Raw genomic sequence first — 18624 nt, forward strand, 5'->3', positions numbered from 1 at the left:
GACAAAAGAAAGCAGATACCAATAGTAATAGGCACCTTGGATGCAATACCAAAACTACTAGAGAAATATTTGAACATCATTGGTGTTGACAAAATCACCATCAGTCAATTGCAAAAGGCAGCTTTACTTGGATCACCTTACATTCCTGTATCAATATCTTTAATACTCTCAACAATCTCATCAGCCCATCCCAGGTCCTTGAAAAGGACTCAACATGTGGCTAACATGCCAAATTCAGTCTAAACATCTGGCTAACTGTGTCCAACCATGCATGGATACCTCTAACACTATCAAACATCCACCACATCTGTCTATCCCACATCCTTAGAAAGGACTCCATAGATAGATAGAAATGCCAAATCCAAGGTGAACATCCAAAGCACAATAATATCAGTCACACAATTATATGCAATTATATTTACCTTTCTAGATAAGAAAAACAAATTGTGAAAGAACAAATGATAAAATGGGCACAGAACTTTGGCTCTAATATTGAAGTAGACAAATGGGAAAAATTTTTGGGAACAAACTTAAAAATGACACTATCAGCTGCATACAAAGAAAACCAGTACAAAATGTTTTACAGGTGGCACCTGGCACCAACAAGGTTAGCTAAAATTTTAACAAATACCTCCTCAAAATGTTGGAAATGTGAATCAATACACAGAATATATTACCATCTATGGTGGACCTGTGAGGAGGCTAAATTTTTTTGGAAAAGGATCAAAAATTGGCTGGAGGGGTTAAAATAGAATGAAAACCGAAGTTTTTCTATTAGGAATAATGTCTGTGAAATACAAGAAAGAAATCCAGTATTTAATACTACATATAATTACGGCGGCAAGGATTGCCTTTGCCCAGAAATAGAAAAACAAATTAATTCCAAGCAAAGATGAAATAATAAGAAAGGTTATGGATTGTGCTGAAATGGACAAACTAACTAAAGAAATCCAGGGAAAAGAAGAATCAGAATTCTACCAGATATGGGATAAATGGTATAGGTGGATGGAGGAAAGAAACAAGAATCAATGAAGGAATATAACAAAACTCAAAAAATAATAGTTATGAGTAAAATAAGAGGGTTAAGAATGGTGAAATCCAAATGAAATACAATAGAAGGGGAAATAATATAAGGTGAGCGGTATCGATTGATAATTGCTATTAGAAAGAACAGGAAGTTCCTGTTCGTATTGTATTGTGTAAATGTGGTGTACGTCTAGGTTTTGTGTGTGTGTATTTTACATGTTTGTTAATAAAAAGAAAAAGAAAAAAGAAAAACAAGATTCTCCCAGAGGAATAATATTATGCTTAACATTTACCTTAATGGTGCTGATATTATCAAAAGGTTTAAAAACACATTTCAAAATAAGTAGATGGACACAACAAAAAAATAAAATGTCTAGCTTAATGAAAAGAAGGACTACGAGCAACATAATAGCAGTGTTCCAATATTTCAAAAGTTGTCACAAAGAGGAGGGGGTCATCTTATTCTCCAAAGCACATGAAGGCAGGACAAGGAACAAGGAATGGAAACTAATCAAGAAGAGATTCAGTGTAGAACTAAGAAGGAATTCCCTGACAATTAGAACAATTAATCATTCTCTAGAAGTTGTGGGTGCTCCAACATTGGAAGTTTTAAAGAAGGGATTGGGCACCCATTTATTCAGAATGGTACAGGGTTTCCTGCCTGAACAGGAGGTTGGACTAGAAGACCTCCAAGGTCACTTCCAATTCTGTTATTCTGTTAAAATGGGGTATCATCCAATTTTCTTAAATAACACTGCAACAGTACATGAACAGAGCCCAACATGTATGACCATGTGCATTACTTTTTTTTTTAAGGACAGTTTGATTTATATTTTTTAAAATCAACTTTTTAATAGGCTGGAAAGAAACCTTAAATATTTATATGACCATTAGAAATGCTTTCCATACCAGCATCCACAGATCATTTGGCTTACATATTTGCGGGTTTTCTTCTTTCATACAGATCCAAGAACATGTGGTCTTGCAAAGTTTTCAACTTTGCAAGACCACAACAATTCTTGAGTCAGAATATACCCCTGGTCAGCTACCATGCTTATTTTCTCTGCCTGGTTTTTTTTTTCCTTCCTTGGCAAAGAAAACTGTATTAGCCCAAAATGTAGGTAACATGAAGAAACAACTTGAGAAAAATAAATCCAGTCAAAGCAGTAGCTGGATGAAACCAGGCAATCAAAAGCAAGAGCCATCTTTTAAATTTGCAGGCATTTAAAAGCTTTCAGAGGGACTCAGTGGCTCAGTGGCTAAGACACTGAGCTTGTCAATCAAAAGGCCAGCAGTTTCGTGGTTCAAATCCCTAGCGCCCCATAACAGAGTCAGCTCCGGTTACTTGTCCCAGCTTATGCTAATCTAGCAGTTCGAAAGCATGTAAAAATGCAAGTAGAAAAAATAGGGATCACTTTGGTGGGAAGGTAACAGCGCTCCGTGCTCCTTCAGCGTTTAGTCATGCCGGCCAAATGACCATGGAGATGTCTTCAGATAGCGCTGGCCCTTTGGCTTTGAAACGGAGATGAGCACTGCCCCCTAGAGTTGGGAAGGACTAGCACATATGTGCGAGGGGAACCTTTACCTTTACCTAAAAGCTTTCAAAGGAAACGGTTGACAAAATACACCACAGCCACTTCCCAAAAGTGCCCATCTTGCCCCCATTTATAAACCTCTCTGAATGTGGACACCAAATTGTAATATTTAACATGACAGAAATAGAACATTGTTCAACACTTGAGAAATAGTCCCATTGAAAGGAAAGAAGAGAAGAGGAAAAGAAACCAGATATATATATTTGACATCTACACTAATTAAACATCAGGGAACACAAGGGTTTTGCAACTGCCAATAACATGTCTGGGTACTTCACATTTTAATTTTTGGAAACTTTTTTAGAGAGTTTTCCTTCAATACCTCTCAATGGGGGTGATATATGGCTGCTCTGTTATCTGACTGAAAATATTCTCAAAGACTAAATTTTTTTTTTAAAAAATCTCTCACAGTTAATAAAAAAAGCACTTATTATGCAAGGACTCAAAATATAGAAGGGAACAAATGACCAGGAAAATAAAGTTAAATACAATGAAAGCATAACTTAACAAACTAGTTAGAGAGAAGCGATGTGCTTTTTCCAACTGTTTGCGAAATCGTTGCCCAATGATCATTATAGTCATTGTTTTGTATCCTCTTACATTTGTGGCAAATCATTAGGCAAGTGGCATAACATTCTTCTGACAACATCATTATAATAAATTATATAAAATTATTACAAAAACAGCAACTGTATTTGTGCTTGCTAAACTCAACAGCAAAACCCAGCTCTACTTTGCCTCATCCCTCCATCACTTAAGGCCTGCCCCAACAATTGTGCAGTTAGTACTAGCTACCAAATATTATCAACCCAAGAATATCGAGACTAAACAGTTTCCTTGCAAAGTAAAGCTAAAGTGTCTTGCAACAAGCAAAGCAGTTTAGCCTGTTATTCATAAGACTCTGGATTATCTTCAGACTGTATAAATCTTTCTTACATTAAGGCTGTTGGAGAGATACAGAGGGAACGGGGCTGCAGAACATCTATTTTCTGAGCAGCAAATAATCCTGTGGCGTGCTATATAAGGGTCACAGATCCAGCCAGAGCATCTTAATATTTTCCCGGACCTCTTAATAACATCGTCTTCTGCCTCCCGTACCAGTCCAGAAAACATCTGGGAAAGCCACTAATAAAAAATATAAAAAAGATTTTGAGACTCTGGAAAGAGTGAGGAGAAGAGCAACACAGATAATTAGAGGGCTGGAGGCTAAAACATATGAAGAACGATTGCAGGAATTGGGTATGTCTAGTCTAGTGAAAAAAGGGATTGGGGTGACATGATAGTAATGTTCTAATATTTGAGGGACTGCAACAAAGAAGAGGGGGACAACCAAACACTAGGAGGCAAAATCAGAAGAAACGGATGGAAGCTAACCAAGAAGAAATGCCACCTGGAACTAAGGAGAAACTTCCTGACTGTGAAAGTAATTAACCAGTGCTCCATCACTGGAAGTTTTCAAAAATAGACTGGGCAACTCTTCGTCTGAAATGGTATAAGGTCTTCTGCTTGTGCAGGGCATTGCACTGGAGACAAGGTCCCTTCCAACTCTTCCGTTATTTTGTTAAATATCTTCTGCTTTAGTATCAGAAAAAAAAGGGACAACCCTGGAAATCGTTCTTATCTCCCAGAGTAAATCGCAAATTCAAAAATGTCACTTGCATGAGGCCTAATTATAATTATGACAATTTTAAATACTTGCACATGAGCTGCTTTGCTTCATGGGTGACTGACATATGTCCCTAATAAAACCTCCATCAGATTCACCATGGCACGGATGCCAAAGCGTTCTTGAGTTGATTTCTGACAACTGTTGGCTGCAGTTGGCTTTGTGGTGGGCCCACACATTTGGTCTTCATATTTTTCAGCCATGGGTGCACGTAACCTGCATCCTGGAAGCCACAGGCTAATCGCCAGCTTGATTTTTGTTGCAACCAGTTCATTCCAAGATCATACAACTGAAATTCAGGAAGAAAGATGCTGACTCTGGCCATGTGTTTTGATTAGTGAGAGCAAACCTTGTGAGAAGTTCCTCAAGAAATGAGGAAGAACAACAAACAACCGATGGGAGAGTTATTTTGAATTTAGAAAAGCATCTATTGAACCAAATTGATATCAGCAAACCATGGTTACATAGAGCAGTTATAAAGATGGGTTTCTAACATAACATCAGGAAAGGCTCTAGCCTACTGCTTATTGAATTAATTGTCATTCCTATGTCTAATTTAGAGTAAAAACAAACAAACTCACAATGTGACGTATACTTTTCAACAATTAGATCCACCACAAGCATCGATTACAGTAATGTTACATATAAATGCATACACTATAAAATAGCAATACTGATAAAGCTTTCTTTTTGATTCCTGATTAGAACTGAAAAATAATTTACTCAGAGGGCAGGGAAAGATGTCTGATCCCTTGTTATTTATGAGTTTGTAAGGGAAGGTAAAATAAAATTAGTGCACTAATTCATCAAAGGTTTAATACATGGATTTTATTTATTTATTTATTTTCTCACCGATGCAACAATTTTCTTGTACGGAATTCACTACCAGAGTAGATAATCCAAACTTAGAAAAATGGACAAATGCCTAGACAAAAAGAAGCAAGAATTTGCAATTCCAGGAAAAGAAACTGCAAAGGTCCACAAACTTTGTTAATTTACCCTTGTAATGGGTTGCCTCAAGTATTTCTTAAACTACGCCTAAGTCTGAAAGGTATCTTTTTTCCATTTAACATTTTCCAGATGCATTGGTCTACAGTTCTCATCCTCATGCTAGCTGCTGCTGATGGGATCTATAATCTGGAGAGTATCAAACAGGAGAAGCAAAGAGAGAAGCAACCTAGAACTAAGAATAAATTTCCTGACAGTTAGAAAAATTTATCAGTGGAATGATTTGCCTCCAGAAGTTGTGGGTGCTCCAACATTGGAGGTTTATAAGAAGAGACTGGACAACCATTTATCTGAAATGTTATAGGATTTCCTGCCTGAGCACAGGGTTGGACTAGAAGACCTTCAAAGTTCATTCTATCCTATCCTATCCTATCCTATCCTACTCTATTCTTATTTTCTTATTCTTTGCTAAAAACCATTCATCTACAACACGGAGGCCGCTTCAAAGAGATGTAGGCCATTGTCCCATTTAGAAACCAATTCCAGAAAAGTGATCAATCTTGTAATTAAGAAGATTTAACAATATAAATTGTCCTGTTGCAATGTCTTAGATGGTTTGGCCAAATCACAGCAGTTGTTCCCATGTTTCTCTGATCCAGTGGAATGTAGAAAAGGAAAACGGCCTTCATCACTTTCAATTCCACAATACGCAACCACCCAAGGCCATTCATAAATATTCGCAAAAACTGATGCAAACATCTTAAAAGAGTAAAATAAAGCTAATTTAATAAAATAAAATTGTCCAAGTCCTTTTCCTTCCTTTCCTACAGTTGTCTGAAAGTTGCCTGGCATAGAATTAAACTAGAGAGTTTTGTTTCCACTCATATTTTTTTTCACTTTTAATGGTTTCCTCTGATTCATTTTAGTTTGATGTATGTTTATGATGACATTCTCAAAGCTCAGGGGAAGGTTTACTCAGAAAGTGTCTATCATCTCTCAGGGCAGGATTGCTCAACTTCCAGGAATTCTAAGGGAAAATCACACAAAAAATATCCATATTTGTGCAGAACTGCCACCCTGGACTATTAGCTTTGCTCCCCCTCCCCCAAAACGCAGATACAAGAGTTTAAACTTTTTGTTAGAAACCTTTGATTCTATGTGAGTAGGGGATCTTTTTTTAAAAGCATCACAGACTCTAAAACATGTGTTTTTGGAGCTCACTTCAATGAAGGCTGTTGCATTATCCCTATGTAACTTTGCATGGTCGATCAATAGTAGGAGCAGCAGCTCTCCAATTCTCAGCCAGGAATCCTTTAGTGTTGTGTTTACTGACACTAAAAGCTGAACCCGGAAACTTTTGCAAAGGATACACTCTTCCACTAAGCCCCAGATTGCCCCCTCTCCCAAAAGGGATTTCTTTTCTAAAGGCTTGCTTTGCATGATTGCAATAAAGCCTTAAGGGAGCCTATACCTGTGATGATCCTGTATCTAACTACTGTTCAGATCCAATCCTGTTTAGTTTTTCTGAGATCAGCTAAATCCTGCCCCCTGTTCTAACCTCTAATACAGAGATGTCTGACTTTGGCAACTTTAAGACTTGTGAACTTTGACTCCCAGAAAGGCTGGCTGAGGAATTCTGGGAGTTGAAGTCCACAGTTCTTAAAGTTACCAAAGCTGGACACCCCTGTTCTAATCCCAGAAGTTTGATGCACATGTGGTGTAGGGTTTCCTGCCTAAGCAGGGGCAGGGGATTGGACTAGAGGACCTCCAGGATCTCTTCAAACTCTGTTATTCTATTCTATTCTATTCAGTAAGATTTGCAGATCTTCTCTTGCAGGACCAGAAAGCTACTTTCTGTCTGGTTTCTCCTCTTTCCTAGATGCAAATTTGCACTTGACTTGGGTAGGTATATCTAATCACTCTGATAACAACATGCCGAGGTGGCGCAGTGGTTGGGGTGCAGTACTGCAGGCCACTTCTGCTGACTGTGATCTGCAGTTCAGCAGTTCTAATCTCACCGGCTCAAGGTCGACTCAGCCTTCCATCCTTCCGAGGTGGGTAAAATGAGGACCCAGACTGTGGGGGCAATATGCTGACTCTGTAAACCGCTTAGAGAGGGCTGAAAGCCCTATGAAGCGGTATATAAGTCTAATTAATAATAATAATAATAATAATAATAATAATAATAATAACAACAACAACAACATGCATGAGTTGTTGTTAGTTGCGAAGTCGTGTCTGACCCATTGCGACCCCATGGACAACGTTCTTCCAGACCTTCCTGTCCTCTACCATCCCGAGTCCATTTAAGCTCACGTCAACTGCTTCAGTGACTCCAGCCAGCCACCTCCTTCTCTGTCGTTTTCCTCTTCTTCTTTTGCCCTTGTTTTGTAGGAATAGCCCAATGCTATCCAGAGTTTTGGCAGGACCAAGGCCTACAAGAGATGGCCCACAACCAGAAGAAGCTAGAACTCTGTCATGCATGCAGATGAAAGGTTTTTTTTTCTGATGTTCAGGAAGAATAGATTTTAAGCTGCTTTCAGTTTATATTACAGCTTTCATGTGTTTTCCATTTCAACACAATAAGAAACAAATTTGGCAGTACAGTCAATGGGCAATACATGTGGCCCTGAGGCAGTAAGATGCACATCCTTTCCCCTAGAGTATGGTGTCATAGGGTTATTGCTGTTTTTTCCTGGAACGAGTTTCAATACAATTTACTCCCTCAAAGCTATACGATCAAGAGTGATTCCTATCACGGTCAGAACAGGATGGCAGTTCATATAATCTAGGAGTACGATTAGATCATTGCCAACTCAGTTTCACTGACAATGCGTGAGGTTGCTCCTTGTGCCACATATAAAAATATTTCACACTGACCGGCTTGCTTGGTACAGGGAGCAGATTTCCAGGCACACAATGTGCAAGAACATGCTGAAGGAATCAAAAGAACCATCCTGGCATGATCTACCCGATCCAAGAAACTTGGACAGTGAGAGAGACAAAGTTTATGTTCTGCATTAGATCACTTCTCCCCCTTCGGCATTGATGTAGAAAGCTTGAACATCCATGGAGATTGTTTTCAATCCACTGCATAAAATTGGCACCGAAAACTGCACTGCAAATAGACTGCTGTCGTCAATGGGAAGCAGCCAATGGGAGGTGATAAGACTACAACGCAACTTCAGAACAAAGGCGGAATCCAATCACAGCAACAAGTTAGTAGTGTAGATAGTGATTTGTGGCCTCTTTGAGTCCTGTAAGGGAGGAATCCCCAACCTCGCCACCGGTCAGTGGCATGCCAGCATCCCTGTCTGCACAAACAAGTGACGCCCAACCCGTGGGAAGCAGGTAACATGCAAAACCATGCCCCCTCAGGTCTATGGAAAAACCTCTCTCCCTGGTGCCCAAAAGGTTGGATGGGGAACTGCTGCTGTAAGGAGCATTAAATGAACAATGAGAGGAAACCAGGAGAGGAAGGCTTCTCTTGAATCATCTGCATGCAACCCAAGGAAAGAGGAATTATATCTCTTTCTGCTTTTATTGTAGGAGATGACCAGGCTGAGCCTGAGGGAGGAGGCAAGTGCATCATAAGTCTCGAGTCCCTTTGAGCTCACAAGAAATCTAAGTCCAGCCCATCTTGAATTCCTGTTATCTACTGCTAATTTGCTTGGGCTCTCGGGTTCAGAGCTTAAGCTTGTAATAAATCTTTATACTCATTTGAGGGGGGAGAGAGAGAGTCGTTATTAAAATGCAAATGTCCTTCTGTATTCAGAATCCCAGATTTCCTGGTACAAACTGTAATTTGGTAAGGATCTTTCTGCGTGAAAATAGAACTAGCAGGCATTTTCCTTATAATCTGCTACAAGATTGGGGAGAAAAAACCTAATTATATTTACCGAAGAGTTATTACCCTGTCAGTTAGCCTCAGTGACTAGAAACCCATGAAGACCTCATTCATATTTGTCTTGCCAGGTTTCTTTAAAATGCTTCTTTGGCTTTATGTACAGTATATCTTGGTTTATTGTATTTGCATAGCAATGGCCCCACATGGACCCTCAACAGTTTACACAGTATATATATTTTAAAAAGCCATAAAATAAATATAAACCTAAGTTGCCTCAGTGTTTTAGCATGCAAAATCTGCATTAAAAAGACTCAAAGATTGCCAATTAAACTTTCATTTGGATGCTTTTAAAAGAACCATATCTAAATAGACAAATACACTTCAAGTAAATGGGTACTCGTACTCATTTAGTGACTGTCTCGGATGGTGACCATTTGTAGTTATATGATGAAAAAATAACTTTATGACCAATACTTGCATTTAAGACCTTTCCAGATCTGTAAGGCAAAGAAAAGTTGAAGTACGATAAGCACAGTTGTGGTTTCATTTAGCAATTGCGTCACTTAACAACCAAGTTTCCAGTTCCAATTGTGGTCACTAAATGAGGATTTCCTGGAGTTCATTTGCAACCCAAGATTGCAAACGCATCCTTATTTGTAACTCAAGTTCAAGGAAGTCTACAGGATTTCCTCTTAAGTAGACATTCATAGGAGCAGGGTGTGACTCAGCACAAGCCAAGAATCTGAGGAGTTTTCATAAATACACTTTCTAAAAATCCCCAATTATTAAGATTTAATCATGGCAATAATCTAATGTACATTTTATTGATTGCAGAAGGAATGAAATTTTGCCTGGGCCAATTATATGAGGTAATTATTTGACTATTTCCATCTGGCCACAATTCTGTGTAGGTCCAAATTTTGTAGAACAAGGGCCAAGCTAAATAACAATACCACTATACAAACTAGAATTTAATGTAAACCACAAAATGTTTATTTAGAAAATTTAAAAAAATGGAGCACAAAAAAGCACAGACTTCTACAATATCTTTCTCCGGTTAAAACCAAGTGATCTTTTTCCTAAGGCTGTGATTGTTAAACTATGGCTTTTACCAAATAAAAACAATGCCATAAAAAGCATCAGCCATATTCTATGGCTAATACCAAGCCACTGAACATTCAAAATGGATAAAGTCACACCAAGCCAAAACCAAATTAGATTATGCTTAGTACAATGCACAAACTTACACACAAAAGAAAATTTGTATTTTTGCTCTCCTGAACAATAAGGAGTTGCAGGATAACGTTATCCAACTGTCTCCTTCTGAAGATTAAAAGTTGGGTGTTTTTGGAATACTGCTTTTGGTTTCAAATATATAAAAGAAAGATCCATCTAAATCAGATCCAAAGCCTGTATGTCCAGCATAACCCTGCTGGTTTGGCCAAACAGTTGACCCAGTTGGAGTTCACAAGGATGCAGAATACAGAATAACAGAGCTGGAAGAGACCTTGGAAGTCTTTTAGTCCAACCCCCTCAAGTAGGAAAAACTATATCATTCTGGACAAATGGTTGTCCAATCTCTTCTGAAAAACCTTCAGTGATGGAAAACTCACAACTTCTGAAGGAAGCTATTCCACTGATAGTTCTCACTGTTGGGAAATTTCTCCTTAGTTCTAGGTTGGATTTCTCCTTGATTAGTTTCCACTCATTCCTTCTTGTCCTGCCTTCAGTTGCTCTGGAGAATTTATTCCCCTCTTTTCTGGACATCCCCTGAAATATATCATTTCTAGTCTTTCTTTTCATTAGGCTACACATATATACCAAACACGAGTAGAAGAGGTAATTTAATTTGCCTAATATTGCTCACTAAAACATATTCTTCTGATACTAGTGCTAGTAACCTAGCCCACACATCAAGCTAATAAGTGAATTAAGTTTATTCATTGATTAATAAATGAGCTGAGCATAAATTTATTAATCAGTTCTAGTTATTTCAGTCTATTTCTTCCCTTTACTATGTGAGGGAAATTAAATAACCGGTACCTATTGTCCTTCATACTATGTCTAAATTAATTTGTAACTATATAGAAGAAGAGTTTAACCAGATTCAAATTCCTTGCTCATTTTTCTCACCATTGTAATCTTTCCTTTGAGAAGAATTTGAGTTGTCGTTTTCCAACTCTGCAACCATCTTCAAAGTGAAGTGACCAGAATTTCAAGCGTGATCACTTGATCATTGTGTAAACACAAACATTTCTCTACCAGGCAGCTGCTCTGCTGTCCAATTTCAGATCCTCCAAGGAGCTCTGAAGCCATATAAGATCCTGATGTGTCCCTGTAATAAGAAACAGAAAAGAGACAATTAAATGACTTTTCTAAGAATGAAAGGCAAATTTGTTTATTAAATGACAAATTATCTCATACCTCCTGCCAAGCAACTTAATGAGATTTAGCCAATGTGGAAAAAGAAACATATTATTCACCAATTAATCAATGGAAGGCCTTGATGAGTTGTTCCTAACTGCCAGAGGTTTTAAGGACCGTGGGCCTCACTTGATCCAATGGACAAAAGTAGGACAGCTCATTCAAGTTATGAATGAATATGTTATGAGGCATTTTCTAAGCCTCATGTTTCATATTGTGTGGTCTAGAGGGCAGAAAAGCTGAGAGAAATTTGCAATGAAATTAAACTAGATTACTCCAAGAAAGAAAGATCTGGTAACACTGAAATTAATTAAAAGCTTCACTTTCCAATTTTATATTAAAATACCGCTCTGATTGTTTATCAAGTATAATTTTGATAAATGTTTGCTAACTGGGATAACAGCCTTTCCTGATACAGTACCTCGCAAATGTGTTAGATCTTAATTTTAAGAATCTTCCATTGGCTAGAATGTTACCTGAGTTGACCAACACATTTGGAGGGTAGCAGAATTGAGAAATAGAATAGGATAGATTACAGGAAGATCATAGATATTATAGAACAGGATATCATAAAACCTGGCCCTTTCATTCTGGTAGAAAAAATGCTGCTAAAATAAATATTATTTATGTCATAAGTGGAAAGGAACAAATTATCATAAATTTATTAAAATTAATGGCATTGCACCTGATGATGTTACCTAGCTGAACAATGAAAAATCTCTATATAACTAAGATCAGGGAGTCCCAAGCACTGCACAGTTCAACTCTGAGCTACTGATATTCTCTTCTATTTTATATAGAATATTTAAAACATTTTTTTGTAGATCATCGTCGCACATCTTTATGTTGCTATGGGGGAATCATGCTGCTTGTAGATATGAAACACACCTTTTGCAATTACTGTAAGGAAGAGACCACAGCTCAGTGGAAATATATCTTCTTGTCAAGATTTCAGGTTCAGACCATGTCATTTGCAACCAGAACGTCCAAGATTGGCTGTGGTTTAGCTTGCAAAAACTTGGTTTATTCAGCAATTAAAACTCAGTTTAAAACAAGAACCTGGAGTTTCCTTTGCCTTTCCTTTCCATTATTTGCAAAAACCATATTTCATTCTCAACTAGTAAGAGTCGTCTCCTATTGCTTTCATTTTACAGGCTTTAAGTCACATGCCCATAACAGAGAAAAAGAAAACCTCCATCAATGTTGTAAGAAAAACTGAGGAAATGATGAAAAGCAGAGACATAAAGAGAGGAAAAGGGAAAAGTGGCAGTGCCAAAACATTTTCAAGTCTAACGGTGGATGTTTGGCTTCGGATTTTCAAGCAACGTTTTTTAGATTTGCAAATCTGGAAGGTAGCCAATATTTACTGGGAACTTTAGTGAGGTTAGAATATTATTAAAAATGAAGAAAACTACTGTCGGTTTAGAAAAAAGCAATGGTTGGGTAAAATTAAATGATTTATTACCCCAAGGAATTCGTCTGCTAAAATGCATTTGTATATGTTCACTAATAATTGATCAGGGAAAAATAATAAAAATATTGATAAGAATATAGGATATGAAATGTAGAATAACTGAGTTGGAAGGGACCTTGGCAATCCTCTAGTCCAACCTCCTGCCTAAGCAGGAGACCTTATACGATTCCAGAGAAGTGGCTGTCCAATCTCTTCTTAAAAATCTGCATTGTGGTTAGACAAGTATGGAGGAGGAATATTACTTTGAAAAGAGAGGGGGGAGAATACAGTGAATGGAATTGTAAGAGTTAAAGCCCACCATCTCTAATAGCAAGATGAGTCAAAAAACATGCTATTAAAGGAAGATGCCAAATAGATGATTGCACAGCATTCCAAAACCAGGGTTGGGCAACCTGCATGCCAGATCAGCCATAAGTTCATTTATTTTAAAGTTGAGTAACACAACTTCTCTAGAATTTCCGGCAGGAATTTTGGTCATCTACCACCAACGTCAGAGGTTGAATCTGGGACTTTCTGCATGCAAAACTGGTCCCCTTCCAGTAATTCATACTCATTACTACAATAGCCAAAAGCTATGAACCACCATTCATTCAACGGTTAAGGCATCAAGATAGAACCTGGAAGACCGGAAGTTGTAGTATCACTTTAGGCATGAAGCCAACTGGGTGACCTTGGGCCAGTCACTTTCTCTCTGCCCTAGGAAGAAGGCAATGGCAAACTACTTCTCAAAAACCTTGCCAAGAAAACTGCAAGGACTGTGTCCAGGCAGTCTTTGAGAATTGGACATGACTGAACGGAATGGAAAAAAAAATGATCCACCATAGAAACATGGAACTATGCCATTAATTTCTGAGGGTTGTGAAGGAAATGTAGTGATTGTCCACAGTGCATATTTTCAACTCACACTTTGCAAAATGGGCTTTTGTTAGAATTGCAAGTTAGTTGAGACAAATGAACAGACTCTATTCCAGACTTCCAGAGTCTTGTTTCCTTCCCCCGTTTCGTAGACTTGGATAGTTCTATCTGCAGAGTCTTTTCAATTGTTCCAAATCAAAGTATTTATTTCTGTTCATAAATTTACAAAGCCAGGATGGCACACGGTTTCCCCACTCTCTCTTGAACCCAAGCACAACACCTACACCTACACAAATAGGAAACATAATCCAGCCTGATATATATATATATATATATATATATATATATATATATATATATATATATATATATATATATATATATATATATATATATATATATATATATATATATATATATATGTTATATTTGTGCTGATAAATAAATAAAGGGAGACTAGTATAGATCTATTTCAAGCTATTTAGCTCTCATCAGCTAGCCATACCCTTACTGGGAATTGAGCCATCTTCAGATTGGGTTTTGGGCTTAAAGTGTGATCGGAGCTGCCGTCTTTCTATAAATCTTGGTGGTGGTGGTGGTGGTGGTGTGTGTGTGTGTGTGTGTGTGTGTGAATCTAAATAAATATATGTGTGTGTGTGTGTGTGTGTGTGTGGTATTTGTGCTGATAAATAAATAAAGGGAGACTAGTATAGATCTATTTCAAGCTATTTAGCTCTCATCAGCTAGCCATACTCTTCCTGGGATTCGACGAGCCGATTGACAGATAATGGAAGCAATTAGCTTCCTCCCATAATTGGGGCATACCTGGGGTTGTGACACTAAATATACACACACACACACACACACACACACCACCACCACCACCACCAAGATTTATAGAAAGATGGCAGCTCCGATCACACTTTAAGCCCAAAACCCAATCTGAAGATGGCAAGTGAGACCTCAATCTTACATGGGAAAAGACCTGAATACAACAAGACCAGCACACCTGTGAAAATCTACGAAAACACACACATATACCAGCCCGAGGATATATAAATACACACACACAAACACACACACACACACACACACACACACACATATATATATACACATACATACATACATACATACATACATAGAGAGAGAGAGATTTTCCACATTGTCCTGATTATTATGATGCTAACCATGCATGCTCAATCTTCTCATTTAAGTAAATAGGACCACCCCCTTTGTTTTTACAGTAGTGCTTCATGGAAACCATGTGTCTGGCCTTGCATATAAAGAACCACAGAAATGAAACTCCCAAACAAAACAAGAACTGTGATTGTTGAGACTGTCACCTTCTTTTCTGGTAGGGCTGCTGGACCCTCCCCAGCTACGAAAGATTTGACCAAGCTAGTAAAGGTGTGTTCAACAGCTCATGGGAAGAAGTCACTCAGGTCAAGGTAAAATCTGGAGAAACTTTAATGCTCAGGAGTCAGCAGTCCAGTTAGCTTCATTCCTTGATCTCCTTTCCGTCTGAAAATCTTTTTAGTTGGGGAACAAGAGACCACCCCTAAAGCAGAGTTTTCTGACACATATCATGTGCATTCAGAGGATTTGGGATATGGCAAATATTTTTCAAGTTAAAGTCTACATTTGGCCTTTGGATTGGAATATTACACTTAAGCACACACACACACACACACACACACACACACACAAACACACACATATCTCCCCCCAAAAAGACCATATTGGAAGAAAGTAAAGGAAGAAGGGAGGAGGGGAGAATCAGCCTTTTAGAATCAGAATAGAGCTGGAAGGGACCTTGGAAGTCTTCTAGTCCAGGTCCCTGCTCAAGCAGGAGATCCTATACCATTTCAGGCAAGTCTCTTCTTAAAAACCTCCAGTGAGTAAGCACCTACAACTTCTGAAGGCAAACTGTTCCATTGGTTAATTGTCCTCACAGTTAGGAAGTTTCTCCTCAATTCCAGGTTGCTTTTCTCCTTGATTAGTTTCCATCCAATGTTTCTTGTCGTGCCTTCTGGTGCTTCGGAAAAATAAATTCACTCCCTCTTCTTTGTGTCAGACTCTCAAATACTGTTATATTGCTATCATGTCCCCGCTAGTCCTTCTTTTCTCAAGACTAGCCAAACCCAATGACATTGTATTTCACTGAACTTAATAATCAAATTAATTGCATGCCATTACAAACATGGCAATGTCATTAGGAATATTTGTATTTATTTAATAATGTTCCTTTTGTGTCATCTTAGAATTTACAACTAGGCAACAGTGTCTTTTGGATAGATTTTTGGGCTTTGTGTGGCCCTGAGGTTTCAGACTATCCACTTCTGGAGTAAAATAAAAGCTAAAGCCATCTTTAGAGAATTGCACAAGAATTGCACAAAGTTATTGCATTCCCTGTCTGTATTCTCTCTTTGTAGAGTCTGTAGCCATTTTGGATTTAAACCTGCTTTTCCAATTAAACTTATTCTCTTAAACGCTTACTAACTCTGAAAATAAATATCCATTATTAATACTCAGCTGCCATCTAGTGGGTATGAAGGAAAGTCTCAGTCCCTCTTCATGATGGATGGATGGGTGGGTGGATGGATGGACGGACCGACAAATAGCTAGCTAACTAGCTAGCTAGCTAGATCTTAAACAGGATGTTTAACCATATGTGTATGTGTATGTATATGTGTGTATGTATATGTATGTGTGTGTATGTATTGCATATATATATGTATGTATTGCATATATATACATATACATATACATATACATACATACATACGTGTGTGTGTGTGTGTGTGTGTGTTGTATTTGTGCAACAAAGGCAACAGTAAAAATATTGGGTTTCTGTCGTGATGGACTCTTGTGATGAGCCGATTGACAAATGATGGAAGCAGTTAGCTTCCTCCCATAATTGGGGCTTACCAGGGGTTGTGACACTATATATATATATATATATATATATATATATATATATATATATATATATATATATATATATATATATATATATATATATATATATATATATATATATATATATATATATATATATATATATATATATATATATATATATATATATATATCAGCACAGATCTGAGTTGTTTTTAAAGGAGTAATGCCAGTGATCTGATCTAATCTAATCTAATATTATCTGTTCACTTAAAACTGACCATATAACAAATTATTACTATTTATGATTCTAGCAGCAAGAGAAATAATTTTCAAAAAACAAATCAAATGACAGATTTTCCTTGGCTCGACTGTATGTTCAAGTAAGGCAAATAGCAGAAGACAAGAAACTTACTTTATGCAAAGAGGCTTGTACTTTACAGGTCCAGGGTGCTGTTGTTTATGAGGAGGAAAAACAAATGTGCTTAATAAACTTAATAAATGTGCTTAATAAACCTTTAGGACTACACAAACCTAACTGGTTAATATTTAGTATTACTGATCTCTGTAACAAGATACGATCAGGGATCTGTACTTATGGGCTGTATGTAAAAATATCTTGTTAACACAAGAAATAGAATTGCCATGCAAATCAATTTTTAAGTTTTATTAGGCACTCTTCCAGGGAAAACCTTATAGCTCAAGACATCAAGAATTTCTTAATTTCTATATAGAAATATAGTAATCCCAGAGATTAATTTGGATGAGAGATTTCTTTTCCCCTCCCACACACAAAAATATCAAATCCCCTTGCAAATAATAAGCACATTAATTAGCATTTTAAAATCATCTCTTTATGCCAGCAGTATAGAAATATGAAACTTTCTACTTGGAAAATTCATTGATTATGTGCCACAATTTCTAGTTCTCTACTTTGCTGGCATCCAGCCACAGGAAATCCTATTTATTTTTTTGCATATTGGGGAGATTTCAGGGGTCCTAAATATATCTTTTTTTCCTTCCATTTGAATTCATGGAAGTAACCTTTTTCCTATGGGAAAAAGATATATCTTTATTGGATAGGAAACACAAAAAGGCACCATCTTGCTCTATTTTTCTAAAAGTCGCTAAAATAAAAAAAATAAATAAAAAATAATTAAATAAAATATAAATAAAATATAATTAAAACAATAAATCAAAAAGAAACCAAATAAACTCAAAGGGCAGAGTCCACGGACCACTTTTTCTGTCTTTAGTTTTTCATGTTTATATGTTTCTGTTATTTGCAATTCATTTTATTCATGTTGCAATTGTTTTCCTCACAGGCACGTCTTTTAAGCAAAAATAATAACACAGCCTGAATTATGAGCCAAATTGTTAATTTTTCCCAAGTCAAGGTAAAGTTTCCGTTTTCACTAATCCTCCACCCAGACAGTAAATATGTAGCTTTTTTTTTCCTCAAAAACAAACAAACACTAAATCTATCTCGGAAATCTTTTGTAACGTTTAGCATCAACCACCACAAAAAAGCCCGCCAATTTCTCCTCCTCTGTGACGTCACTCAGAGCCCCACCTGCATTCAATTATTAAAGCGCACCCGCCCCGCCCCCATTTCCCCCCCAATTCTGCACCGCCCATTCGAGGGCGTTATCCAATCCCCAGTCTTTTTCTCCTGCCCGGCCCGACTCCTCCCTTTTCGGGTGAGAGCACTTTTCCTATTGGACCAAGCGAACAGCCACTCGACTGATCCGAGCATTGCATTCCCATTGATGGGCAGGGCGACTAGCCAATGACGTACTTCCTTAACTCCAGCAGTCTTTTTGCAGCAACAAATCTTCCGTTTTATCTTTCCTCCCTTCCATCCTGTCTGCAAAGACGGAAGGGGGTT

The sequence above is a fragment of the Thamnophis sirtalis genome, unplaced genomic scaffold (genome assembly GCF_051295495.1).
Source record: "Thamnophis sirtalis isolate CommonGarterSnake01/CBP01778 unplaced genomic scaffold, rThaSir2_p1.2 scaffold_2, whole genome shotgun sequence".
In the NCBI taxonomy this organism is placed as follows: domain Eukaryota; kingdom Metazoa; phylum Chordata; class Lepidosauria; order Squamata; family Natricidae; genus Thamnophis; species Thamnophis sirtalis.